The sequence below is a fragment of the Rousettus aegyptiacus genome, unplaced genomic scaffold (genome assembly GCF_014176215.1).
Source record: "Rousettus aegyptiacus isolate mRouAeg1 unplaced genomic scaffold, mRouAeg1.p scaffold_m13_p_13, whole genome shotgun sequence".
Classification (NCBI taxonomy): Eukaryota; Metazoa; Chordata; class Mammalia; order Chiroptera; family Pteropodidae; genus Rousettus; species Rousettus aegyptiacus.
Genome location: NW_023416288.1, coordinates 79,920,769 through 79,948,476, shown reverse-complemented (window position 1 = coordinate 79,948,476; position 27,708 = coordinate 79,920,769). Strand labels below are relative to the sequence as shown.

General features: G+C 36.4%; 1 pseudogene; it reads right to left on the bottom strand.

Annotated features, from left to right (window-relative positions):
* Positions 1 to 2,727: 2,727 nt before the first annotated feature.
* LOC118610684 lies at positions 2,728 to 3,059 on the bottom strand (annotated as a pseudogene).
* Between the last annotated feature and the right edge of the window lie 24,649 nt (positions 3,060 to 27,708).

Below are 27,708 nucleotides of genomic sequence, written 5' to 3'. Positions count from 1 at the left end.
CCAAAGGATCTGTAATGCAGATGTGAATATTACCTACCTACATGAAGTGAATGGTAGCAGTTTAGAATGTGCACATTTCTTTTTAAGATGATAAGGTTTTGGGTTACTGTATTGTCTGAGCATCTTCCATTAATGTGGTTCTCACTCTCGGGTTAGAATAAAAATGAAGTAATGAGGCTAGAATTTATGGTGACACATATATAATAAGTACATAAAACTAAAACATTGTTTTGCCTTTATGAAAGAGAAAGTTGTTCTTGTTTATGGGCCAGAATGAGCATGCTTTTGACTTCTCTTGAAGAAGTTCCCTTGTGAAGTTAAATTGCTGAGTAGAGTCAAAAGAAGGTAACTGACCAAAGACAAAGGCCCTGTCTACTAAAAGCAAGAGAATAGCTTTTCTTTATTTCTTTGTCTTTTTTTTTTCTGGGAGAGGAAGAGAGAGAGAGAGACACTAGAATTAGCCTAATGAACTTTCATCATCTATAACCATCAGAAGATTTTGAAAACCCTGAGTGCATTGCACTACACTTGTGCTAGTTTTAACTTAGAGTTTTAGGGTTTGTTTTCTTTTGAAGAAAAAATTTCTTTTGCTCCAGGTATGAAAAAATATTTGGCTTTTTTCCATCTAGCCACCTTATATATGAATGGACACATGGAATCCTGGAATAAGACACTTAAAAGGAAATGTTGTTTTCATAAACAGTTTCAAGTTTGTCCTTGTAGAGAAGTAAGGCTGAAACTGAAGAATGGCTGGAAGCAGCCCAGGGCAGGCCAACATTAACTAGCACATACCCAAGAGTGTGGTCTCCTTAGATACTGACCCTACATGCCTGTTTATGTGAGAGGTCACTCTTGACAGTGGGTTTCTAAGAGAGTACATGTGTTTATGGTATCTTTGGAGGTACATGGCTCAGGTCCCCTCAGGAAACGACTTGCTGTTCAGCTACAAGATAGGTGACAGCCTCCAGCTATAACACCTTTGGTATCCACCTCAGCTTTTCAGACAAGGTCATCTTCTTCCCAGGTAGCTCCCAGATGGATTGTGTCCCAGAGCTCTGATTGGGTTGGCCATCACGTTATTAGATCTACAACATGAACCGAAGCCGCCTAGCAAAATCCCATTTTCTCCTCCTTCCTCGTCACTGGAGAGATATCTGTCTGGTGGTCCAAAGGCTTGTCCACCCAGTTCCTCCAACAGATCACTTGCACTACTGATGTCTCAGTGTCTGTTTTCTGGAAGACCTAAGTGAACTAGTGTTTTTTCATTTTTAAGCATAAAAAGACTGTTTGTTTATATCAAGTTTATTGCAAAAGTAGTCTAGAAATACATGTTATAGAGGAGAAGTGTAATTTTATTTAATTTTCATTAACATTTTTTTCTTGGTTATTAGCATTAGAATTAATTATAATTGACTTTCTTTAGATAGCATATATTTAAGATTCTTATTAATTTGAAGAAAACAACCTAAATATGAAAAAACATGAAGAGTTAGTATAATTTTGCTTATTTATCAATCTTCCCCCACATATTCTTTAGGATTAATCATGAACTTAAAAATAATTCCAAGTATACTTATGCAATAAAAGATATCTTTTGCAGCTTCTAACACATGATGTAGGGCAGGAAGGTATTTCGAACTTCTAGTTGACTGTCCAAAATAAACAGATTAGTGGATTTGGGGAGGATTCCTCATTTTATGGAAAAATTATAGCCGAAGAGATATACCAGCAGCAATATCAGAGAGTACTAACAATTTTACATATTTAGAAAAGTAGCTATAATATGGGAAGAAAAGTCTGGATGACAAGGACATGTCTGATGTTGGTGTACAATATACTATTTGAATCATTTTCTATCTTTCATGACTCTAGCTGATCGAATTTGAATGAGATTTGGCATACCAAGTATCTTAGGCTGGATTTACCAGAATTCAACCGTAAGTAGAGAATGTCAATATAGTCAGTTTATTTAGAATTATGTTCCCAGGGTAGACTAGTAAGGAAGAATGCAATTTCAGTCTTACTCCCAGTGTGCTTCCAAAGGGGAATTCCTTTCATATATATCGAAATATCTAATTTAAGGAGTCGGCTGTTTTTAGCACTGTAGAAATGTATCACATGTTGTATAAGTTGTTATACAAATGATAGTATAAAAGTGAATCTTAAAGCTTTTTATTACCTTTCATTGTAAATAAACAATGACCCAGGGAGAAAAGACATAAAAATAATCATAATCATATATTAATAATCATATTATTTGATAATTATGTATTATAAAAGTAGAAATGATGAAAATTTTAAAGTGACAACATATTTAAATGATAACATTGTTGAAATTCAACATCTCTCATTACTATATATTTATCTGATAATGCTAAAACCATGAGGCTAATACTTGAACAAGAATAACATTAAAATTATATATATATAATGTTTTGGCAAAATTCCACAAGTTTGTCCATTTTAGAGCTGTTCTTCCTTGTTTAGTCCAAAAATAAAATTACATCCAGCAAGTACTCTTAAGTCAGTAATTTAAAGCTGTGTTCCCTGGTGATCTTGATCTATGTGTTTGAGGTCATTCATAACATCCCCAAATACAAAATATATATATTTCATTAACACCAGTCATTCTAAAAGCTGAAGAAATAAATGTTAAAAACCAATGAGAGTTAATTTAAAATAAGGGGTTCTGAATTTTAAATGCTTTGTAAAGCTTTATTGTATAGACTAAAATTTTGGTTTCCTATATTCAGTAATACTAAATTACCTACTGGGTTTAATAGTTTCTTGCACAGCTCTTGCAACTGTCCAATTTGTTCACCATGAAAGTCATTAAGTTTTTCTTCTGGTAGGGCGGTTCCAAAACATGCTGTTTCAGTTGAATTGTGTCTGTTTTCATTAGCTTATTGCCATAGCACTGCTGCATACGCTGTCTTCTGTCTCCTAAATTTGTCTCTCAGGTACTGGTCGCCAAGGGCTTTGAGGCCTGGGGCAACTTGGTGCAGGATCAAGATGCACGGATATAAGACCCTGACACACACAATGTGAGTGGCTGGCATAGCCCTGGGCGTGGTCCATAGGCCGTTGTGCCTGTGCAAAGGATGATGCGAGTGTGTTCCTCTTAGACATCGGGTACTAATGAGAGGGAGTTCCTGAAATGCACTCCATAAAGAGCACACCTCTGAGTATAGAAGAATTTCGCATTTCCTCATCGATCAGTCACTGGGACTGTGAATACCCAGGCGCTTCCAGCTACAGAGAGAATAGATCTGGTGGTTTAAGAATAGTTCACTCCAGATGGTCACAGATGTAAGCCGTTGGCATCAAAGCACACAGCAGCTAAGGACAAGTGCACAGAATCGGACCGGGAACCAGATAATCTGGACCAAGGACAGCATCTACAACGGGGCAAGATTGTTAAAATTCGAACTTGAATTCTAAAGCAATCTAGACAAATCGATTTTATCTGGGGGAAAAAAAACCTTGAGATGTTTTGGATAGTACATATGTAGCAGGAAGGAAAAAACCTGGAGATTTATGTAGATTCATTTTGAAATTTTTTTATTATATATATATATTTAAATTCAGAGTCCAATAGCCTCTGAAACTATGATAATTTATAAGAATTCTAGGAACTAACAATAGCCTCTGAAACGATGACAATATAAGAAATCCAGGAATTAAAATGGCCTGGATTCACCTTTTCCAAAATGTTTTACCATTTAGTAGACCTGCCATTTCTGTTTATATAGGTAGATTTTAATTCATACAATGAATACTCATGGAATCTATGTGTCATGTATTCTGCTGGACACTCTTAACTAAGAAATATAAAACACCGTTCCATTTCAGCACTCAATTTAACTTCTAAAACAAATCTGGGGAAACAAAGCCATGGTGATATGCTCTACTGCAGGCAAATAGAGAAGGAGTAGCAAAGAGTAAGGAATTGCACAGGCTGTTTTATGCATTGAATTACGATTCCGAGTAATGAATCCGTGAGTTATGTTCCTCACATATAAATTAATTCACATCCATATAGGATACTCCATTTCAAACTGATGCATAGGGAACTTGCTAAAACAAAGATTTTTAGGTCCCACACTCAGAGATTTTGCTTCAGGAAGTCTCAGGTGGGAACTGAGAACTTGCATTGCTAACAAATTCCCAGGTGTCACAGATACTATTGATTCTTAGACCACACTTTAAGTATATCATTTTAATGTAGAAACCTATGCATATATTTGTATGTTATTGAATTTTTTAATAGAAAACTTCAGTAGCACATCAAAATCATTTTTATAGAGTTAGAAAATTGATATATTAGCTTTGTTTTTTCTTTTTTACCATTAGGCTAATTTTTTGATGTGAATATTTTGATGATGAAAGAAAGTAAATTCACTGTGTATTACATTTATTGTAGAGTTGACAGCACACATGCATACTTAATTGAGTACTAAGGGTCTTAGAAGCAAGACTTATATTGCCATTACCTTGCTGATAACTCTTGCTGGTCAGCTAAAAGGATAATGCATCTATTTTTGTTTCTTTGCTTTCAACAGAATAGGCTTCTTTACTTCATGTAAAGTAGAAAACCTAGTATTTTGAAATCGATTTTAAGGTTCCATTATATCCATTAGATCTGGAACAGTCCAAATGTATTCTCAACTAATACTACTTTATTTATTAAGCTCTTGGATTAAACCATTAATTGATTAGACATTCTAAATTCTAGTAGGAACTTCTGACTTTGTTTATTCCCATCCCAATTTCGTTCTCATTTCTGACCAACACTATCAAGAAAGAGGGCCTCTAACATAGGTTAAGGACAAACTGGGCTACTAGGTCACGATGAGGCCGCTATACCAGGAAAATAGATTTTCTAGAGTAAAAATAGTGAGACTGCAAATAGAACCAAATTAGGGGGAAAGTACTCTTGTATTTCTCACATCAGAAAGGTTGTGGACCCCTTGTGCTCCTGAGGTTTAGCAAAACACAGTTTAACAACAATTGCATTGCCTTTTAAATGATACACTTAAGTGATATTTTGTGCCAATAGATTTTGCACATGTAAGCAGAAATGCAGAAACTGAAATGAGTGGCAATAGTTACAAAATTATTAGCAAAGAAATTAAGAATAGATTTATATTAAGTTATTTTTGGTTATAGATGACAAAATAAAATTTAGGGAACAGCTTTTATTTTATTTTATTTTTTGAATTACTGTATATATGTTTCTTTTCTTTTATTAAAGTTTATTGGAATAACATTGGTTAATATAATTATATAATTTTCAGGTGTACATTATAATTTGACATCTATATACTCAATTGTGAGCCTAATTTCCTTCAGCTATCATATATTTTATCACTTTTAACCACTTCACCTTCCCCCAAACCCTGTACATTTTACCCACTTTTTCCATATCTACCTCTTCTCTCCAGGGGAGAGCTTTTATAGAAAACTTGCAGACATGGAATAAAAAGTCCCATTTGAAAGTCATGTTCCAGTGGATCTTTTGGATCATGCTCCCTCTTCAAATAGATTCTCCATTTTCTCTCTCATGGAACTATTGTAGTGAGAAGGCTGGTCCTTCTCACTTCTAAAGGAGGCAGATCTCAAAGTTGAGACACAACCCCCAACCCCCAACCCAGAGAGCCACTCCTCCCATACCCTCCAAGATGGAACACTGCAGAGTCCCGGGTGAATATGAATATGTAAAATTATATATAGAGTCATCTATTTTTTGGCACATACCTTATCTTCATTCCCATTTATGAATTTGAATCTTTGAGTCCTCCCCTTTTCAGTCTTTATTACCTCAATTTGTTCCTATGTATGCTGAAGATTCATTACTATCTTGTTATAATAATTCTCTTCTTTTATTTAAGCTCATAATGCTCTGTTCTTAGCAAAGGTTGCACTCCTCTGCTTCTTTTTGTCTGAGAGCCACTTTACTCCTAATTACGTTTTTTTTTTTACTTTGTTTTATGTTAACTAACCAATTTCAGTATTTCCTACAGTGCACGCCTCACAGTGGAGAATTCCCTCAATTTTTTATGTTTGGAAAAGTTTTAATTTCACCTTCATATTTAAAAGAGAGCTTAGCTGGATGCATTATTCTAGGCTGGTAGTTTCTTCCATTTACTAGCTTAAATATTTGATTCCATTCCTTTCTGGCTTGTAAGGCTGGCACTGAGAAGTCTGAAGACAATCTAATGAATTTATCTTTATGAATTACCGTTTTTCTCTCTCTGGCTGCCTTGAGAATTGTCTTTGTTGTTGATTTTTGATAATTTTAATACAATGTGTCTTGGTGAAGGCCTTTTTGGGTGGAGATAATTGGGTGCTCTGTTGACTTTTCGAATTCCAAGTTCTAGCTCATTTCTTGGATTTGGGAAAGTCTCATTAACTATTTGTCTGAAAATGCTTTCTAATTCCTTTTCCTTTTCCTCACCTTTGATAATGCCCACTATTCTTATGTTTCCTTTCCTTATGGTATCTGCTAGTTCTTGAATTTCTCTTTCATTATTTTTCATTCTTCAGTTTCTCTCTTTTTTCCTTCTGATATATTTCTAGATTTCTGTCCTTAATATCACTGATCCTTTCCCCATTTGGTCGACTCTATTTCCCAAACTTGCTGTTTCATTTTTCAATGGTTGCAGTGTGTTCTTCATCTCCAGAAAGTTCTATTTGGTTCTTTTTGAGGGTTTCGATCTCCTTGTTCTGCTCATCTAGTTGTTTTTTCAATTTCTGAAATTTTTGATTTAAGTTGTTTTGGATTTCATTGAGTTTTTTCAGAAATAAATGAAATTGAAAACAAAAAGAGAAAAAATAAATGCGACAAAGAGCTCATTCTTTGAGAAGGTTAATAAAATTGACAAACCCCTGGCCAGAAATAAAAAAGGACACAAATAAACAAAATCAGGGATGAAAGAAGGGAAATTATGACTGACATTGCAGGAATACAAAGGATGATACAAGAATACCATGAAAAATTATAAAATACCCATTTTAATAACCTAGAAGAAATGGACCAGTACTTAGAAAAATTTAACAACCTTCTTAGAGTGAATCAAGAAGATCTGGAAAATCTAAATAGACCAATCAACAGTAGGAAAATTGAAACAATCATCAAAAACCTACAAAAAGTAAAAGTCCAGGACCAGATGGCTTCACCAGAGAATTCTACCAAACATTCAAAGAAGATTTAATCCTGATTCTCCTCAAACTCTATCAAAAAATCAAAGAGGAGGCAATACTTCCGAACTCATTTTATGAGGCCAATATTACCTTGATACCCAAACCTGGTAAAGATAACACAATAAAAGAAAACTACAGACCCATATCTCTCATGAACACAGATGCAAAAATCCTAAATAAGATACTAGCCAACCAAAATACAGCAACATATTAAAAAGATTATACGCCACAATCAAGTAGGCTTCATCCCAGGGGGACAGGGATGGTTCAGCATACTCAAATCGATTAATGAGATAAACCACATAAACAAATTAAAAAATAAGAAAGATATGATCATATCCATAGATGCAGAAAAAGCCTTTGACAAGATACAGAATCCATTTATGATCGAAACACTTCACAAAATCAGTATAGAAGGAAAGTACCTTAACATAATAAAGACCACCTATGACGAACTCTCAGCCAACATTATACTTATTGGTGAAAAACTAAAATTCTTCCCTCTAAGATCAGGAACAATGCAAGTCTGTCCACTATAGCCACTGTTATTCAATATAACATTGGAGGACCTAGCGAGTGAAGTCAGACAAAAGAAAGATATCAAAGGCATCCAAATAGGAAACGAAGTCAAACTGTCACTATTAACAGATGACATGATTCTCTATATAGAAAAACCTAAAGGCTTCACAAGAACACTACTGAAAACAATAAGCAAATACAGTAAAATCACTGGATACAAAATCAAGGTTCAAAAATCCATAGCTTTCCTATACTCTAATAATGAAGTGTCAAAAGAAGAAGCGGAAAAAATAATTCCTTTTCCAATTGCAATAAAAAGAAAAATATACTTAGAAATAAATTTGAGGAAACATGTGAAGGACCTACAGTGAAACTTCAAGATCCTATTAAAATAAATCGAAGCAGATACAAAGAAATGGAAAGATATTCTGTGTTCTTGAATTGGAGGAATTAATATAATTAAAATGACTATATCATCTAAAGCATTATACATCAAAATCACATTAGCATTTCTTAAAGAAAAAGAACACAAAATCATCAGATTCATATGGAAGAACAGAAGACCACTAATTGCCAAAGCCATCCTGAGGAAAAAAAAAATGAGATGGAGGCATCACTCTGCCCAACTTTAAATTACACTACAAAGTGACAGTACTCAGACAGCATGGTATTGGCAGCAAAACAGACACACGGATCAGTGCAACAGAATCAAGAGTCCAGAAGTAAACCCATATTTATATGGGCAAATAATCTTCGACAAAAAAAAAAAAAGCCAAAAACATACGGTGGAGAAAGTAAAGCCTCTTCAATAAGTGGTGCTGGTCAAACTGGAAAGCCACCTGCAAAAGAATGAACTAGACTGTTGTTTATCATCACATATGAAAATTAGCTCAAAATGGATTAAGGACCTGAATAGAAGACCTGAAACAACAAATTACATAGAAGAAAACATAAGGACTAAACTCAAGGATCTTGCACTTAAAGAGGATTTTATGAATTTGACCTCAAAGGCAAGGGAAGTAAAAGCAAAAATAAATGAATGGCACTACATCAAACTAAAAAGCTTCTTCTCCGCAAAAGGAATCATCGACAAGGTAAAGAAAGAAAAATCCAAATGGGAAAATATATTTGCAAGAAACACTTCCAATAAGGGCCTAATATCCAAAATATACAAAGAACTCATACGAATCATCATCAACAACAACAACAACAACAACAACAACAAAAACAAACGATCCAGTCAAAAATTGGACAGAGGACCTAAATAGACACTTCTCCATAGAGGACACACAAATAGCCAACAAATATATGAAAAGATGCTCAAACATTGCTAGCTATTAGGGAAATGCGAATCAAAACCAAAGTGAGATACCATCTCACACCTGTTAGAATACCTATAATCAACATGACAAGTAATACAAATGTTGGAGAGGATGCAGATAAAAAGGAACCCTCATACACTGCTGGTAGGACTGCAAATTGGTACAGCCACTATGGAAAAGAGTATGGAGGTTCCTCAAAAAACTAAGAATTGATGTGCCATATGATCCAGCAATGTCTCTACCAAGTATTTACCCCCCAAAGTCTTAAAAACCCATATCCGAAAAGGTATTTGCACGCCAATGTTTCTAGCAGCATTATTCACAGTGGCCAGGATATGGAAGCAACTGAGATGTCCTATGATAGATGATTGGCTGAAGAAGCTATGGTACATATATACAATGGAATATTACTCAACCATAAGAAGAGATGAAATCCTTCCACTTGCTACAACATGGATGGAGCTCAAGATAATTGTGCTAAGCAAAATCATGCTAAGCTAGACAGAAAAAGTTGAAAATTACATGATATCATTTATATGTGGGATATAAATCTAAAAGGCAACAAATGAGCAGGACAAATAAACAGAGACTCATGGACATGGACAATAGGCTAGTGGTTACCACAAAACTATAGACTAGTGGTTACTAGTAGGGTCGGGGAGGAGGGGAGAGGTAGTTGGGGTTAAAGGGGTCAAATATAGTAGGTTAGGGGGAAGGTGAAGCGGGTAAAAAGGATCAAATATATGGTAGCTGAAGTAAACTGGACTTCAGGTGGTAAATACATTATAGAATATACAGATGTCAAATGATAATGTACGCCTGAAAATTATGTAATTATATTAAGCAATGTTACTCCAAAAAATTTTTAAAAATGAAAAAAAAAACTGCAAAAAACATAAATAAAAAGACAGAAGCCGATCTCTGTTGACTCTCTCTTATCTACCTTTAGCAGGTCATTTGGAATGGGCTTAGGGAAAATAGAAGCTGAGAATATAGGTCAGCTCTGTTCTAGGTTACAGGGGAACATTTTCACTTGAATTCTTCTTTTCACAATTTTTAGTGATCAAACTTGAAGTCTGCAATCAGACTGCAGGCAAAGAGACAATGTCTAAGCAGAATACTCCAACTCTTTTATTTAACTCACTTATTGAGGTATGTTGACATGTACAAAGCTGTACATATTTAATGTATATACCTTGATGAGTTTGAGGATAAGCAAATGCCTGTGAAACTATCACACAGACATACCCTCACCTCTCAAAGTTTACTCACATGACCACATATTATCATTATTATTATTATTATTATTATTAATCTTTGTGTGTATGTGATGTGGTGTATGTGTGGTAAGAACACTTAACATGAGATCTACCCTCTTGGAAAATATAAGTACACAATACAATTAGGTATAAGCACTATTCTATTGATCTCCAGAAGTTATTTATCTTGCATAAAACTGTGCTCTTTGACCATCACCTCCCCATTTATCCCTTCCCTCAATCACTGATAACCACCATTCTACTTTTCACTTCTATGAGTTTGACTATTTTAGATTTCACATATAAGTGAGGTCACACAATATTTGCCTTTCTGTGCCTGACTTATTTGTGTGTGTGTGTGTGTGTGTGTGTGTGTGTGTTCCCATATCTCGACTATTTTGTCCCACTACTTTAAGTTCAGGCAAAAAGAGTCCTTACATCTTACCTAGGATCAAACTCCGACTGTCAAAGTAGGAAAATAGAGAAGAATTTGGGCTAAATATCTATTTTATATATAATTTAAAAAAGTTTTGTTTGCGTGCATGTGCCCACAGGTGAATGTTTGCTAAGATATTGCTAAGATATAATGAGTTAAAGTTACTCTTTAGAAATCTTGGGTAATTGAATAAGCCAAAGAATCCTGGTGAAACCCTTCATAACAGGTAAAATATATGGATCTATCCATGAGTGTATGTGTCTTCCACAGAGGCATGATGCTACCCTGCATTGTGAAAATTTTTGGTCCCATTATAAATCATTATAAAATCATTTTCCATTTCTCTATTATTTAAAATCGAAACTTCTAACATTAGCTTGGGTTGCCAACAGGTCATCCAGTTTTCCAAGTTGTCATTTGATATAAGCTGAGTTTTTATCCAGTGTGAGTTGAGTTAGGAGTCAGTAGATGTTTTGGGGGAAGTCTTAAGACAAAGAAATGCGGTCAGGATTATCATTTAAGAGAGTATTTGAAATACTGGGCATTGTTTCAATTGGCGACTATAGTTATAAAAGTATTTATTTGCAAAATAATAACATTCCAGTCAAAGACCTCAAAGAACTTTTGATAGATGTTTAAATATTGTCTATGATATCAGTCCATCTTTACAACATATTATCTAAAAATCTGAGCTCATGGGAGATTTCCTGATGTTGTTATTACAATTTTATTTTATTTTTTAGAATATTTTCTTTAATATCTGGATTATTTATAATTGCTTTTTGTAGTAATATTCCATTCCCAAGTATTAAATATTTCTATTTAAATTCTAGTTTCCCATACCATAGAATCATGACTTAAATATTTCAATCCCATTTTCCTAATGTTGATCATCCCAGTAACATTTCATGGTTTTCAAAGAGTGATAATGTCACTTTCTGCCTACCTCTTCATCAGCTTATTTCTAAATGCATATTAAAATTAGGTTTATAGCATTCGAGTTTCTTGGGTAATGTTCACTATTAGGAGATAGCTTTCACTAATTTTTCTAGTAAAACTTATTTTAAAGTTGCTACAATTTCTTTGGAGATTTGTTTTGTTTTGTTATCTTATTTGAAACTCTGGAGACTCTAGAAAGGCCATGATTATTGGAGTCACTCTTTATATATAGTAATAAATGGATATTAATCCAAGTTTATACAATAACCTCTACATCTTTCACAGAGAAGGGGAGGGTCGCCAGAAATTTTTAAGGAATTTTACAGTGGAGGATTGGAGGTACAAAATGAATAATTGTGTTGTTATCATAGTGTTTGCAAGACTACCTACAGATGTGGACACAAGAAAACATATTTTAATTCATGCACTTTGCATAAAAAGTAGAATTATATGTCACCTGGATCCAAGTAAAGACTGGTTTTAAATTGCACGTGGGAGTAGAATTGGCAGTTGGTCTACCAAAGCTTCTGGAAATAAGGCGATTACTTTCAAAATGTTTATGGAAGAAAAATGCAAAATGTTACCCTAAGCTTTGTAAAAAGTTGTACACCCAATTGTAATATTTTACACTAAAATGATAATATAAGAAATAAATTTGCCTCCTTCTCATGTACGTGGGAATATCACCATGCCTATTCCAGAATTATATGAGCAAAAGAAAAATAATACCCCAAACCTCAGTGGTTGTCAGGCTTATCTGACTCGTCTGTGTGTAGATGTTCTTAATGCAATTTATTGGAATGGCACATATATCTGCCTTCATCTTAAAAGCAGTCTAAGAATAAAATTACTATCAGAAGAGACTGGGTTAACCACATCCACTCAACATTCTCTGAAAAATATACCCTGAGTTCATTTTGAGAAATAGAAAGAGAAATCAGGTATAGCCTTCCACACTCTTGATTCGTGTTCTAAAATAATGAAATGAATGATGATGAAGGGGCTTCTGACACATCTCTCAGTCATGGGCACTGACCTGTCACACATCTGTGGAAGTCACAATCAACCAAGGACTTAATATAGAGATAATATAGAACTTGTCTTTCCGATAGATTTAAAGAAATGAATCAAGGTTTGTCAGTATAATTTTGAATAGATACAACTCACCAGAATATAGATGGATACCTAGTATCATAAGTTCAAAAAAGGGTAGTCATTGGTTATAAGAGCTGATGGGATAGAATAAATGATAAAAGATCTCCAGGGAACATCAGCCATCTGGCCTACTCTTTGAAACTCTCCTCTGTGTGATCTGGAGACTAATCCATACCTGAGCGCCACTTGGTACACTCCCTGCCTTGTCTACCCTTCCCTCCTCCATTGCTACAGGGCTTGCCAACTGGTCTAGAAAAGTCTTTATTCCAGTTGCTGGTCTATATTAATAACTTCTTTATAATATAAGAAACTTCATTTCTATGTATATTTCCCCCAGTGGGTATGAAAGGTTCTAATTCTGCACAAGCAAAATGACAAAATAGAATTGTTATTGGGAAGAAATGACTTGTATCAGAAATAAAATGTGCCAAACGGAGACCCTTCTCTAGGTTTCACTGATTAACTAGCTGTCTTGCAAAGTCAGGCAACAGAATCAGGTAGCAGCCATTCACTTGAGGGATTAATATATCACAATATTTAGAGGAATTATTTAATTTGTGACTTTATAAATAGATTAGTTGATTGGAATACATTTTGGAATTAGAATTATGTATGTTTTATAATGAGGAGTCCCATAAATATGCAAACATCAAGTACAATAAAAAATATATTGATGAACTTGAGAAGCTAGAAGAGCTTTAACTCTTTCACTCCCCTCTGCCCCCCCAAAAAATGTTGACTGAAAAAGGCTGACCAGAGAGGCCAAGCGGAAGAGAGAGTTTGAAAAGTAGTTAATTTTTACTTAGAGGGAAGTGAACAACTGGGCCTATTGAAAAATCATATGAGATAAAATGTTAAAATTGGACATAAAAAATATCCCCTAGGGAATTTATACCACTTTATATCACCTCTAAAGTCTGGAGTTATTTCTGGACAAAGTTTGGCTCCTGGCCACTAACTCTGGAGGCCTCTACTATCCCCACACCACTAAGGATCTCTCATCGCCAGGTTATTGATAGTTTCTTGAAAACCAGAAAGCTGCCCAGACACTCTGTCACCCAAGTCTATATGCCTGCTGCTCCATGCTAGACTTTGTCCCTCTATACAGCCAGGCTGGGATTGCATTTCCCTTTTCTAGCTACTTGACTGAATTTGTCTCCTGGCATATCACCATCCTCCATGCCAAGCTGAAGTCAGCACAAGAAAGATAGGGTGTTCTTTATGGCTGTTCTGCTGATTATGTTTTCGTCTGTGCATCCCTGTCAGGGAGACAGGTCCGTGGGATTCTGTCACTTGGGAAGGAAGTAGAAACAGTGTAAAAATGACTGTGAGATTGTGATAACTTTTGGAGGATTTCCATGGCCTGGCATCTTTCATAGACAGTGGGGTCTGCTTCCATGCCTGTGGTCCATGGAACAGGGAAGGAAGGGTGGGACCTTCTTGTTTGTATTATCCATGACTGGCTGGCTCTGAGCATTCTAATGTGATAGACAACCAAGATCTTTACCTGTTCCTTACTACCTTCCGCGTGGCCACGTGGCACTTGTCAATTGTAAAGTTATACTCTGCACTGAGCGACAGAAGCAAAACCTGAATCAAGGATATGAGTGAAAATAACTTATTTGGGAGGTGACCCTAGGAAATGTGGTACTTAATCCCAGTGGGGAATTCTGCAGGCCAAATCATGCGATTCAGTTAAAACACTGGAGGATGAGAGATGAGACATTTCTACATCACCTCCTCTTAGTTATGAAGTGCTGCTGAGCAAGGGCGGGGTTAACCTTCTGACACTCCCACCTTACTTCTGGGGTGGGCAAAGTGGTATCTGGCAGCCAGAAGAAGCACTTAGTCATGGACAAGCAGATTTTGACAGTTGGAAATCAGGTTACTGTGCACTGATGGATATGAAGGAACGGGAAAGAAGGAGCCCTGACAGCCTTTGTAAGTTCTCTGTGCTCTCATTTCTTCCCTGTCTCCACCCATTATAGTCTCTAGAGAGCTTTGCTTCAATAACTGGGCAGCACTGGCCTCCTTTCAGGTACACTCAGACCTGGAGACCTGGGTATGTTAGGTATTAAAGAATAGGTAGGTACCTGCCCCCAAATATACATAGCCCTGTGAGGGGTTTGCAGTGTGACCCAGGTCACGAAACCCAGAGGTTGTTATTATAGGCCAAGTTGCTTCTTTAACACACCATGAGGTTTGCCCTATAACAAAACACATATTCCGAACATCCAAAATCTGCCTCTTTCCCTCTTTTTCACAGCTCCTGGGTTTTGATATGTCCTTGGAGCTCCTAGGAACCTCTGAGACCCACCCCCACTAACCTGGGTTTCTTTGTCGCTCAGCTTACATATGCTGCATGTGAGTCTAATTTTTGTTCAGCAGAGTCTTGACTTGAAGAGCTCACACACACTGGTAGGGAGATAAGTCTGTACTTGCAACAGGTTCAGAGCTACTGCATGGTTTCTAATCCTGAGCTCCCAATGTGCCTCCTTTGGTTTTGAACAAGGGGGCTTTTTGGCAGGACTGTCATACAAAGAAAGCACTCAAAGTCAGCATGGGGGCATGGTCTCCAGGAAATGAGAGGCATGCACCCTTTATTTTAGCCTCTGTGGCTTCCAGACAAAGAGTTATTGTTTTTTTTTTTTAAATTAATCAGACAAATAACAAATGTTAATTAGGCAGCCACCATTTGCCAAACAAAGCAGCAGATGCTGAAGGAATCACATAGATGTTGGAAAGGGTTCTCGTCTTTGGTAAGTTTATAGTCTAGATGAAAACATCAATTTTTTAAATTAAGTTTATTGGGTAACATTGGTTAATATGATTATATAATTTTCAGGTGTACATTATAATTTGACATCTATATATTCTATTGTGTGATTACCACCTAAAGTCCAGTTTCCTTCCACTACCATATATTTGATCCCTTTTACCCACTTCACCCTACCTCTATCTCACTATATTTGAACCCCTTTACTCCGGCTACCTCTCTCCTCCTCCCCCACCCCATGCTCGTTGGTAACCACTAGTTCATTGTTCATATCCCTGAGTCTCTATTTGTCCTGTTCATTGGTTGATTTTAGGTTTATATCCCACATATAAGTGATATCATGTTATTTTCCACTTTTTCTGTCTGGCTTATTTCACTTAGCATGATTATCTTGAGCTCCATCTGTGTTGTAGCAAATGGCAATATTTCATCTCCTCTAGTAGTATTTCAATGCGTATATGTACCACAGCTTCTTTAGCCAATCATCTATTGTAGGACATCTCGGTTGTTTCCATGTCCTGATCACTGTGAATAATACTGCTAGAAATATTGGTATGCAAATATATTTTTGGATACAAGTTTTTAAGACTTTGGGGGGTAAATACTCAATAGAGAGATTGCTGGATCATATGGCAGATCAATTCTTAGTTTTTCAAGGAACCTCCATACTCTTTTCCATAGTGGCTGGACCAATTTGCAGTCCTACCAGCAGTGTATGAGGGTTCCTTTTTATCTGCATCCTCTCCAACATTTGTATTACTTGTCATGTTGATTATAGCTATTCTAACAGGTGTGAGATGGTATCTCACTTTGGTTTTGATTCGCATTTCCCTAATAGCTAACAATGTTGAGCATCTTTTCATATATTTGTTGGCCATTTGTATGTCCTCTATGGAGAAGTGTCTATTCAGGTCCTCTGTCCAATTTTTGACTGGATCGTTTGGGTTTTTGTTGTTATTGAGCCATGTGAGTTTTTTACATATATTTTGGATATTAGGCCCTTATTGAAAGCATTGCTTACAAATATATTTTCCCATTTGGATTTTTCTTTCTTTACCTTGTTGATGATTCCTTTTGCAGAGAAGCTTTTTAGTTTGATGTAGTGCCACTCATTTATTTTTGCTTTTATTTCCCTTGCCTTTGAGGTCAAATTCATAAAATCCTCTTTAAGTCCAAGACCCTTGAGCTTAGTTCCTATGTTTTCTTCTATGCATTTTATTGTTTCAGGTCTTCTATTCAGGTCCTTAATCCATTTTGAGTTAATTTTGGTATGTGGTGATAGACAACAGTGTAATTTCATTCTTTTGCAGGTGGCCTTCCAATGTTTCCAGCACCATTTATTGAATAGGCTTTCCTTTCTCCACTACATGTTTTTCGCTTTTTTGTTGAAAATTATTTGCCCGTATAAATATGGGTTTACTTCTGGACTCTTGATTATGTTGCACTGATCCGTGTGTCTGTGTTGCTGCCAATACCATGCTGTTTGAGTACTGTTGCTTTATAGTATAGTTTGAAGTCAGGGAGCGTGATGCCTCCAGCCTCATTCTTTTTATCAGGATGCCTTTGGCAATTCTTTTGTACTTCCATAAAAGTCTGATGATTTTGTGTTCTATTTTCTTTTTTTTAAATGCCAATGTGATTTTGATGGGGATTGCATTAAATCTGTATAATGCTTTAGTTATAAGGTCATTTTTCCAATCCAAGAACATGGAATATTTTCCATTTCTTTGTATCTTCTTCAACTTCTTTTACTAAGATCTTATAGTTTTTATTATGTAGGTCCTTCATTTTTTTCGTTGGGTTTATTTCTAGGTATTTTATTCTTTTTGTAGCAATTGCAAAAGGAATTATTTTTTTCACTTCTTTTTCTAGCACTTCATTATTAGAGTATAGGAACACTATGGAATTTCGAATGTTGATTTTATATCTAGAGACTTTACTGTATTTGCTTATTGTTTCTAGTAGTGTTCTTGTGGAGTCTTTAGGGTTTTCTTTAAAGAGAATTATGTTCTCTGCTAATAGTGACAGTTTGACTTCTTTGTTTCCTATTTGGATATCTTTCTCTTGCCTGATTGAACTTGCAACGACCTCCAATGTTATATTGAACAACAGTGGTGATATTTGACAGCTTTGCCTTGTTCCTGATCTTAGAGGGAAGATTTTTAGTTTTTCACCAATAAGTATAATGTTGGCAGAGGGTTTGTCATAGAAGACCTTTATTATGTTAAGGAACTTTTCTTCTATACCGATTTTGTGAAGTGTTTTGATCATATATCAATGCTGTATGTTGTCAAAGGCTTTTCTGCATCTATTGATGTGATCATATGGTTTTTATTTTTTAATTTCTTTATGTGCTGTATCACGTTAATCAATTTGCTTATGTTGAACCATTTCTTTTTTCTGTAGTGAGTCTAGCCACGGGTTTGTCAATTTTATTAACTTTCTCAAAGAACCAGCTCTTTGCTGTATTTATTTTTCTACTTTTTTTTGTTTATTTTTAATTTCATGTGTTTCTTCTCTAATTTTGATTATTTCTTTCTTCCTGTTGACTTTAGGCCTCATTTGGTCTTCCTTTTCTAGTTTTTTAAGATAAAGTGTTAGACTATTTATTTGGGCTATTTCTTATTTTTGGAGATAGGCCTGTATTGATATGAACTTTCCTCTTATGACCACTTTTGCTATGTCTCAAAAGTTTTGATATGTTGTACTATCATTATCATTCATTTCTGTCTATATCTTGATCTCTGTTTTAATTTAATTTCTGATAGAGTTATTCTTCAGTAGCATGTTGTTTAATCTCTATGCATTTGTGGTTCTTCCTGATTTCTTTTTATAGTTGATCTCTAGTTTCAAAGCATTATGATCAGAGAATATGGTTGGCATGATTTCAACCCTCTCACATTTGTTGAGGCTATCTCTGTGTCCCAGTATGTGGTCAATTCTTGAGAATGTTCAATGTACACTAGAGAAGAATGTATAAGCAGCTGTTTTGGGATGGAAGGCTCTGTATATGTCAATTATGTCTAGGTGGTCTAATGTGTCATTTAAGGATGTTATTTCCTTATTGATTTTCTGTTTGGATGATCTGTCCATATTCGATAGTGGAGTATTTAGGTCCCCTACTATGATAGTGTTTTGGTCTGTTTCTCCCTTTAGATCTGTTAGTAATTGCTTTATATATTTCAGGGTTCCCTGATTGGGAGCACAGATATTAATAAGTGTTATGTCTTCTTAGTACATGATTCCCTTTATCAGTATCTTCCTTTACCTTTTTGATTTTGAAGTCTATTTCATCTGATATTAGTACTGCTGCTCCCTGGCTTCTCTCTGAAAGTCATTCACTTGAAATTTCATTTCCCATTCTTTCCCTTTGGGTCTATATTTGAAGATACCAATTTTATAATAAGTGACTCTAGGTGACTCTAAAATTAGTGTTGCTTAATTCTTAGAACAAACATGGTAGAATTTTCATATGACTAAGTTACCCTCATGTGTTCCTATATTAAAGTATTATCATTTCCAGTCACCTAATGTTTATTATTAAAGTTACACAGCTTAACACTGCAAATATGTTTGTGGTAACTATTAGAGTCAGCAGAAATGTGAAAATGAGATGATTTTTCTCAGCCTCCATATAACCAAAGGTTATTCTTCTTGATCACTAAACAGTAATATAACATTTTTATTGAATATGCATAGATCTTGAAGATGCAGTTAGAACAAATGCTGACAGTACAGAACCATCAACGGGATATGGATACAAATTTATTTCATTGTTATTGGATACTATAATTTTAGCTTGTATAGAACAAGGGATTTCAACTTCAAAAAGCCCAATTTATGATGATTCTTTATATGAAAGAGAGCTGATTTCTAGAAATACGAAGTACTAAGAATCTACTGTAAACCAAGTAATTTATGTGTATTTTAGCCTCATACAGCCCTATTAGGTAAATGTTGCTTTCCTCCATGTGTCAGATGAGTCAATTGCCACTCAAAGAGTTTACATTACTTGCACACCCTCATCGAGAAGTCAAGGCAGGTTTGCATGCAGATCTATGGACCCAATAGTCCGTATAACACATTGCCTCTCTGGTGAGGAGTCTGTCTCAGCAAGGGCCACAATGAGTAGATACCTTGTCTTTTCATTCAGGGTAAAAGAGAGCAAGTTACTAAAAGCCATGCCAGAGTTTTATTTATTCCCAGAAAAAAGTAAAGAAGGTGACTACCTGCTAGGGGCTTAGCTGGGTCCTAGCCAGGGCTGCCACATTTGCTCTTACACTGCCCAGACATAGAGGAGACCGAAGCGGTATTATCTTTGAGAATAACAACCAAATCTGTGCTATCAACACGGATTCAAACCTAAATTTGATTCGTGGAGAGACAGAGAGAGAGAGAGAGAGAGAGAGAGAGAGAGAGAGAGAGAGACCAAGGAGATGGTGAGAGATGTCAGTGCGGTGTGAATTCCATTTCTTAGAAAGAATCTTAAGAAGTTCTTTCTTTTGTCTGCATTGTCATCAATTCTCTGCCTGCTGTGCTTGCTTTCTCTTTATTACCCCTTCTCCTCAATATGCATCAAAACTCTTTTGTTCAGTTTAACCAGAGAGATCTTTGGAGCAGAAGAAATGGGTGCCTTTAGCAAGCTCAGATATCAAATAATTTTTCAACTCCCTGTAATTGAAATCACGGGATCAGGATTTGCTTCCCTCTGGTCAGCTCCTCTGTTGTTCTCCAGGATCACAGATGGGGTGTGGGTGAGGATGCAATTGACTCCCCACAGCTCGTCATCTGACAAACGGATGCTCCAGCCAGGAAGGGGTCTGATTCTGAGATGAATTCTTTTATCCTCAAAGGGGCTTCCTGCAAAGGAAACCATTAGTGTTTTGCTATTGGGTTTCTACTCCCCATGGTGTCTAAGAAAGTATTCATTTAATTTTGTGACATTTTGAGTGGATTTGGAAAGCTACGCCCATTTGAAAAGGTCTGTTTCTATCTAGGACAAAGAGAATGCAAATAAAATCCAAATGGTCAAGCCACCAGCAGGCTAAGTGTGGGCCTGCCTGGCCCTGGGGCACTCCTGTATCTCTCTTCAGCCTTCGAGACACATATCAAGTTATATTCTTAACAGTTGGTGATGTGATACCCAGTCTTTTTTCTTCTCATGGCCAGGGATTGATTTAGAACAAGAGAAAATTATCTCTAAGTTCAACGGTTGAGAGTTTATGTATTAAAAGAATGATGATGGACAAGTTACTTCCTAATTCTTATTTGGCAGGTGCAGATTAGGAGGGTGTCAAGGGAGAGAGTAAGTGTTGCAGGATCTGGCAAACCTGAATAGGAGGGCCAGTTCTGTCACACATTGGCTGTATCACTTGGCTAAGGTCAAAGTAATGCCATTTAAAAAATGCATAGGCTACCAGCCTTGTGGAATTGTTCTGAAACTAGTTCTGAGACAATTTATGTAAAATATTCAGCATAGTTCTGGTGTGTAGTAAAATCACAGTAAATGTTAGGTGTCACTAATATTGTTTTCAATATTGTTTTTATTTTTATGCTAACTAATTATTTTGATGTGTCACATAACCCTTCTTTTACTAGTCTAGCACCATCTACCAAAAATATAATGCAAACCACATATGAAATTTTCAGTTCTCCAGTAACCACATTAAAAAAGTAAAAAGAAATGGCAAAATTAATTGTAATCATTTATTTAAACTCCCCAAATAAAGGAATATTATCATGTCACCACATAAATAATATAAAAATTATTAATGAAATATTCTACATTCTATTTTCACTCTAATTCTCAGAGTTTATGTGATCTTACACAGACAAATCATCTCACCTCAGATGAGCCTCATTTCAAGTCATCAGCAGACACCCAGAGGTAGTGGTCACACTTTTGGGTGACCTAGGCTTTGTAATCTATAGAACAGGGACTATATACTCCTTACCATTTTGGGAAAAAATGTACAAACCCACTAAAGGTGATTCCTTGATGATTTCATTTTTTTAAAGGACATTTTATTTTATCTTAATTTTTTAATTAATTAATTAATTTTATTGTGGAGACATTGGTTAATGAAATCCAGTCAGTTTCAGCTGTACACTTTTAACAGTAAGGCATATATATATATTTACACTGTGTGTTCACCGCCCATAATTAGATTTCTTTCTGTCACCACATATTTGACCCCCTTCGTCTCAACTACCTCCCCTCCCCAACTTATACCATCTGATAACTGCTAGTCTATAGTCCATGTCCATGAGTCTCTGTTTGTTTGTCCTACTCATTTGTTGCTTTTAAGTTTATATCTCACATATAAGTGATATCATATGATTTTCAACTTTTTCTGTTTGGCTTAGTTCACTTAGAATGATTATCTTGAGGTCCATCCATATCGTCATAAATGACAGTATTTTATCTATTCTTATGGCTGAGTAATATTCCACTGTGTATATGTACCACAGCTTCTTTAGCTAATCATCTCAATTTGTTTCTATGTATGCTAAACATTCGTTACTATGTTGCTATAGCAATTCTCTTCTTATTGTTTAAGCTTATAATGCTCTGTTCTTAGTAATACTCCTCTGCTTCTATTTGCCTGATGGTCACTTTACTCCTAATTTTGTTTTTTTTGTTTGTTTGTTTGTTTTTCATCATTTTGATTTAGGTGAACTGACCCCTTTCAGTATTTCCTGTAGTGCAGGCCTTGTAGTGGAGAATTCTCTCAATTTTTGTATGTTTGGAAAGGTCTTAATTTCTCCTTCATGTCTATAGGAGAGCTTAGCTGGATACATTATTTTAGCTGGTAGTGTCTTTCACTTAATAGTCTGAATATTTTATTCCACTCCTTTTTCATTTGTAAAGTTGGTGCTTAGTTGTCTGAAAATAATCTAATGCATTTTCCTTTATAAGTTACGCTCTTCTCCTTGTCTGCCTTGAGAATTCTGTCTTTGTTGTTGATTTTTGATCATTTTAATACAATGTTTCTGGTAAAGGCCTTTTTGGGTTGAGATAATTGGATTTTCTGTTGACTTTTTGAACTCCAAGCTCCAACTCATTCCTTAGATTTGGGGAATTCTCAACTACTTGCCCGAAAATGCTTTAGTCCCTTTTCCTCACCTTCAAGAATTCCCATTATTCCTAGGTTTCCTTTCTTGATGGTATCAGCTAATTCTTGATTATCTCTGTCATTATTTTTCATTATTTCTCCTTCTTCCTTCTGATTTATTTCTAGATTTCTGTTTTCGATATCACTGATCCTTTCCTCCCCTTGGTCGACTCTATTTCCCAAGCTTGCTATTTCATTTTTCAACTCTTTCAGTGTGTGTGTGTGTGTGTGTGTGTGTGTGTGTGTGTGTGTGTGTTTATCTCCAGAAGATCTATTCTGTTCTTTCTGAGAGTTTCAATCTCCTTTATAAAGAACTCATTCTGCTCATCTAGTTGTTGTATCAATACCTGAAATCGATGATATGACTCACTTCGAATCTCATTGAGTTTTTTAGAAGCACCATCCTGAATTCTTTGTTATTTAAGTTGCACATTTCCATGTCTGTAATCTTATTTTCTGGAGATTTTTCTCTTTCTTTCTACAATGTCTTGTCATCTTGTTTGTTCATGGTGTTTAATGGACTATTTCTCTGCCTAGACATTAACTGGAAATGTATTCTGCTTTTGTTCTCAGAAGAAAAGATTTATTATATAAAGGTCTCTCTTTAGGCTATTGCTTGGAAGGTGCTTTTCTTTTGGTTTCTAGTAGGTAGCATCTAAGCCTCTTAGATCCCTTCTTTATAAAAAGCCTTAAAAATGCCTCCCCCCCCCCTTATAGATGTTTAATCACACTCACTACTCTCAGTCTCAGTTCCTGGCAGTGATAGCGACAGTTTTGGTAGCATTTGCTCATATTCTCCTGGGGTTCCACAGTGTTCGGACTCAGAGGCTATGAGGGTATGTGCCTTCTGGGTTGGGGCTGCAGCTCAGCCTCAGTTTAGCAACTGTGGCCAGTAAAAATCAACTGTTGTTTCTTTGCCGTCTTGCTTATCTGCTCTCAGCTCTGATGAATGGGCACTTCCCTAGGCTGTGTGGAGCTCACAACTCTCCCAGGTAGGGCTGTTCAGGTAACTCACTACACCTTCTCCTCTTCCCATCTTCCTACAGGGAGCTCCAGTGCCATGAGAGGCAGCTTCCTTATTTCTCCCAGTCCACTTCCTTACACCCAGGGTTCTGACCTGTAGTAGCTCTTATGCATAGATCCCATGCTCAGATATGTTGGGGTGCAGTGTAGGTGTTTTTTGTTGAGTTTTAGATGTTCAGCTTATTGTTGTTTCAAGGGGAGAGATATGGGGACATCTCTTACTCTGCTATGTTTTTCCAAACTCCTGATTTCAATTTTTTAATTTAAGTTTTTGTTTTTCTTTTGAGTCAATATTGGTGATTTATATTTTTCTAGATATTAGTGTATTCCATTGAGTTTTTTAAATTGAGTACTAATTAACATATTATTCTCTAATGACCTAAAATATTTGTATGTGTGTGTATAGATAGATAGATAGATAGATAGATGATAGATAGATAGATAGATAGATAGATATACATGTGTGTTTTCATTTCTAATTTTATGAGACTAAGATGTTATGCTTGTTTTCCTAGCAAAGTATACAGTTATTAAAGGGAATATGCACAAATCTCTTAATGAATTTCCATTTTAACACAGACTTTGCATTTGAGCCAGGAGGTCAAAATAATCCTGGATAGAGCAGATCAAGAGGCAGAGTTGAAACAGAAGCTACATGATCATAGACCAAAGAATAAAAGGAAGGCAAGAATGTAGAAACGTAGTCTATTGTGAAAAGAAGGCCAAAGGAGAAGAAATGTACGGGCAGCTGAGTATCGGGGAGAGTTGGGGCTCAGGATTAAGAAATAGTCAGCTATTAAGTGGGCAGGCTGGCATCTATTTCTGTACCTTGTCTACCTAAACCTACACTCTCATAGTGAAACCTCCCTACCCCTGGACCCAGGATGTATCCCCTAATACAAGTTTTAATGGCAGCTTCTGATTTCTTTTTGTAGTTTGTTTAGAATCTGTCATGATTTTGAGTTTATTATATATAATTTATCTAATTCACTAGACTCTAAGCATCATGAAGTGAGGGGACATGTCTGCCTTGTTTCCAAGTAAGTTTTCTTGTATCTCTCATAGTAGGTGCCACCTAGTAGTCTCCCAGTAAATTATTTCTTGAGTGAAAAAATGTAAAAATGCATTTATGCTTTGATTTTGTGTTAAAGAGGAAATAATTGTAGGGCATGGGACAAGTACCAGCAGCTATGAAGAAGTTGAAGCTGTAAGAGAGAAGAGGGTAAAGGGGATGGAATGAGAGAGAGAGAGAGAGAGAGAGAGAGAGAGCACCCATAAATATAACAAGATCCTTCAAAATGAGATTAAATGGGACTAAGAATAAATATAAAAGGATAATTGTTGAGGAGGAAGAAGAAAGAAGATGCCTGTCTTTTGAAGATGAAAAGACTAGTATAAGAAATTGTAGGTGAGAAAAAAATTAGAGGCCACCATCTCTTGATAATCTTGTCTTAATGAAGTAAGATAAGAGCTGGTGTTTTAAGGGATTGAGAGGAGTAGTGAAGGTTTGGGACAGTCACTAAAGAGAAGGGAGAAGGAAAAAGAAATGGAGAAGGATGAGTGAAAGAACCAGAGACGGACCTTGGGATTTAGTGGAAGATGAACAGCATGTGTGGGTAGTCTCTAGCCCATTAGCAGCCCAGCTGCAAGAGAAGATAAATTATGGAAAGATCTAGGGCAAGGTTGGCTAAGTAGACTGAAGGCCTGAGGAACAAAGATGCTGAGGAGCTGGTGAAAGGATTTAGGGAACTACCTCTGGGGCATGGACTGGGCAGATTAGAAAGTTCAACCAAACGGATGTATTATGGGAAGCATCAGGAGTAGGAGAAAGTGGGTCAGAGAGGTGTTTTAAGTTTTCACAGGTAGAGTTTGTTCCCCAGGATTTCTAGGTCCCTGGAAAGACAATGGAAGTGAGGATGGGGTTTTAGATGGTTGTTGTCCTGAACAGTTTGGCCCCAACATGGATTCAGACCATGTGCTGTAGAGGAAGACTCATGCTTCAAGTCTTGATGGCCATGGCAGTAGGAAAGGGAAGCAAGGAAGTGTGGAACTAGGGCTAACCTTAAAAATTGGAGGGCCCTTATATTAGAGTGAAGAGAAATTAGCGTGGCAGCTGTTTTGACAAACTGCAGAACTGCAGAATCTGGCTCTTTGGCCAATGTATGGAAGGAATGTCATTAAGACTATACAGGTGCCCTCTGAATCAGTGCGGTGGTACTTAGGTGGAGATCTGCTGTGTTCCTTGCATTCATGCTTCTCAGCCACTAAGACCATCCTCCATCTCTCCCATGCGTCAACCAGTTAGGCAACTATACTGAGATTTATAAGCCCAGAGAACCTCTAGGTTTGATTAGGGACCTGAAATTCTCAAAGCTCCAAGTCTAAAATGTTGAAAGGAAACCTGTTAAAAATAGAATTATCTCCTTGAAGTTACTGACAACAACCAATGCGCAAAGAACTTTGAGGTCAAAACATCCACATCATTTCTTCAGCTGAGGAATGTTTGTGCAAATAAAAATCAGTTTATTGTCCTTGGTATTCTCATCACAGCTTTAGGAAAGTTGTCACTCATCTTACATTTTGGTTAATAATGCCATGAAATTTAAAATAATAAAATGTACCCATGCTACTCAGGAAACATTATGAATCAGCATTTCCCCTTGTCCCTCCTGTTACCTAGGAACATTTGTGAGCCAGATTTTGTCCTTTGTCCCATTTGCTGTCAGTTGATTTTTCCATCAATGATCCCAGAGTACAAACATTGTGTGTAGGCCTGGGAAAGTACATGAATGTCTGTAGTAAAATTGATGCCTGTTCTTCAATTACCTACTCACTATTGGTAAAGTAAAGAACTTTGCAAGCTTAGCAAACTTACAAACTTTTGTGAAAGTGATAAAAATCTCCAGGAGAAAACTATTTGGGATGTGGGTTAAAATATCTTTAGATTAATCAGATATTCATCGGAAGCTTGGGTAGTCTGTCAGTCAGTGACTTAGAGATATGAAAGATCCCATAGTAGCATTGGAGAAGAGCCAAGGGAGCTGACAGACACAATCTGCTTTCTCTGAAGGTGCTGATTTTAGGCCCATTTCTCCAGGGAGTGTATGATTCTGCCAACCATTTAATAAATACAAGAGAAAGGAGTAATCCACAAGAATCTGACACATTGTCTGGCCCTGTCATCACTTAGCAAGTATCTTGACACTATCATTCTAGTTTCCTCATCTGAAAAATGGAGCTAGTGGTCAAGATTAATGTTTTCAAACAGTGCTTCAGTTTGAAAATCTAGAGGTGTCTCAGCACACTCATGCATCTTATTCTCATCTCTTTGGCTTTCAGGTTCTTGATCTCATGGTTGCAGCTTTGATACTCATGTTTAGTGACTCATTTGAATCTTCAGTTTGAATTTTTTGATCTTGTCTCACCACTCAGTGCTTACCTAAAAATCATTCTACTAACATGAAGATCCCTATAAACCTCCAGAAATTGGATCCCTCTTCATTTCCAAATAGATCTTAGACACCCCACCACCAGAACACCTCCGAGTCCATGGAGAGGTACTCAGCTGCGGAATGAACACTATACCTACTACACCCAGTTAACACCTCGCCATTAGTAGAAGTCCATCCCTAGGACAATACCACAATACATTCCAGAGCATCTGTGGGCCAAGTTCCAGGGCCTGGCTTGGTTCACAAGAACCTCAGGAGAGAAATATATATAACAATTAGGACCCAGAGGCTGAATACTCTGACATCTCAGCTCTCACAGTCTTGAGTTTCAGCCTGGAAATATGTTTTGGTGTCTTTCTTCTCAGGGCTGCATATCTATGGGAGGTACTTTTCAAATACACTGTAATGCAAAAGGTGTCCTCTAGAGTTACATGGGGCAAAGCTTGTGGCATACTATCCATTCTTACTTGCGAAACAGATCCCATCCTGAGGCTGTTTAGGAAAGAACC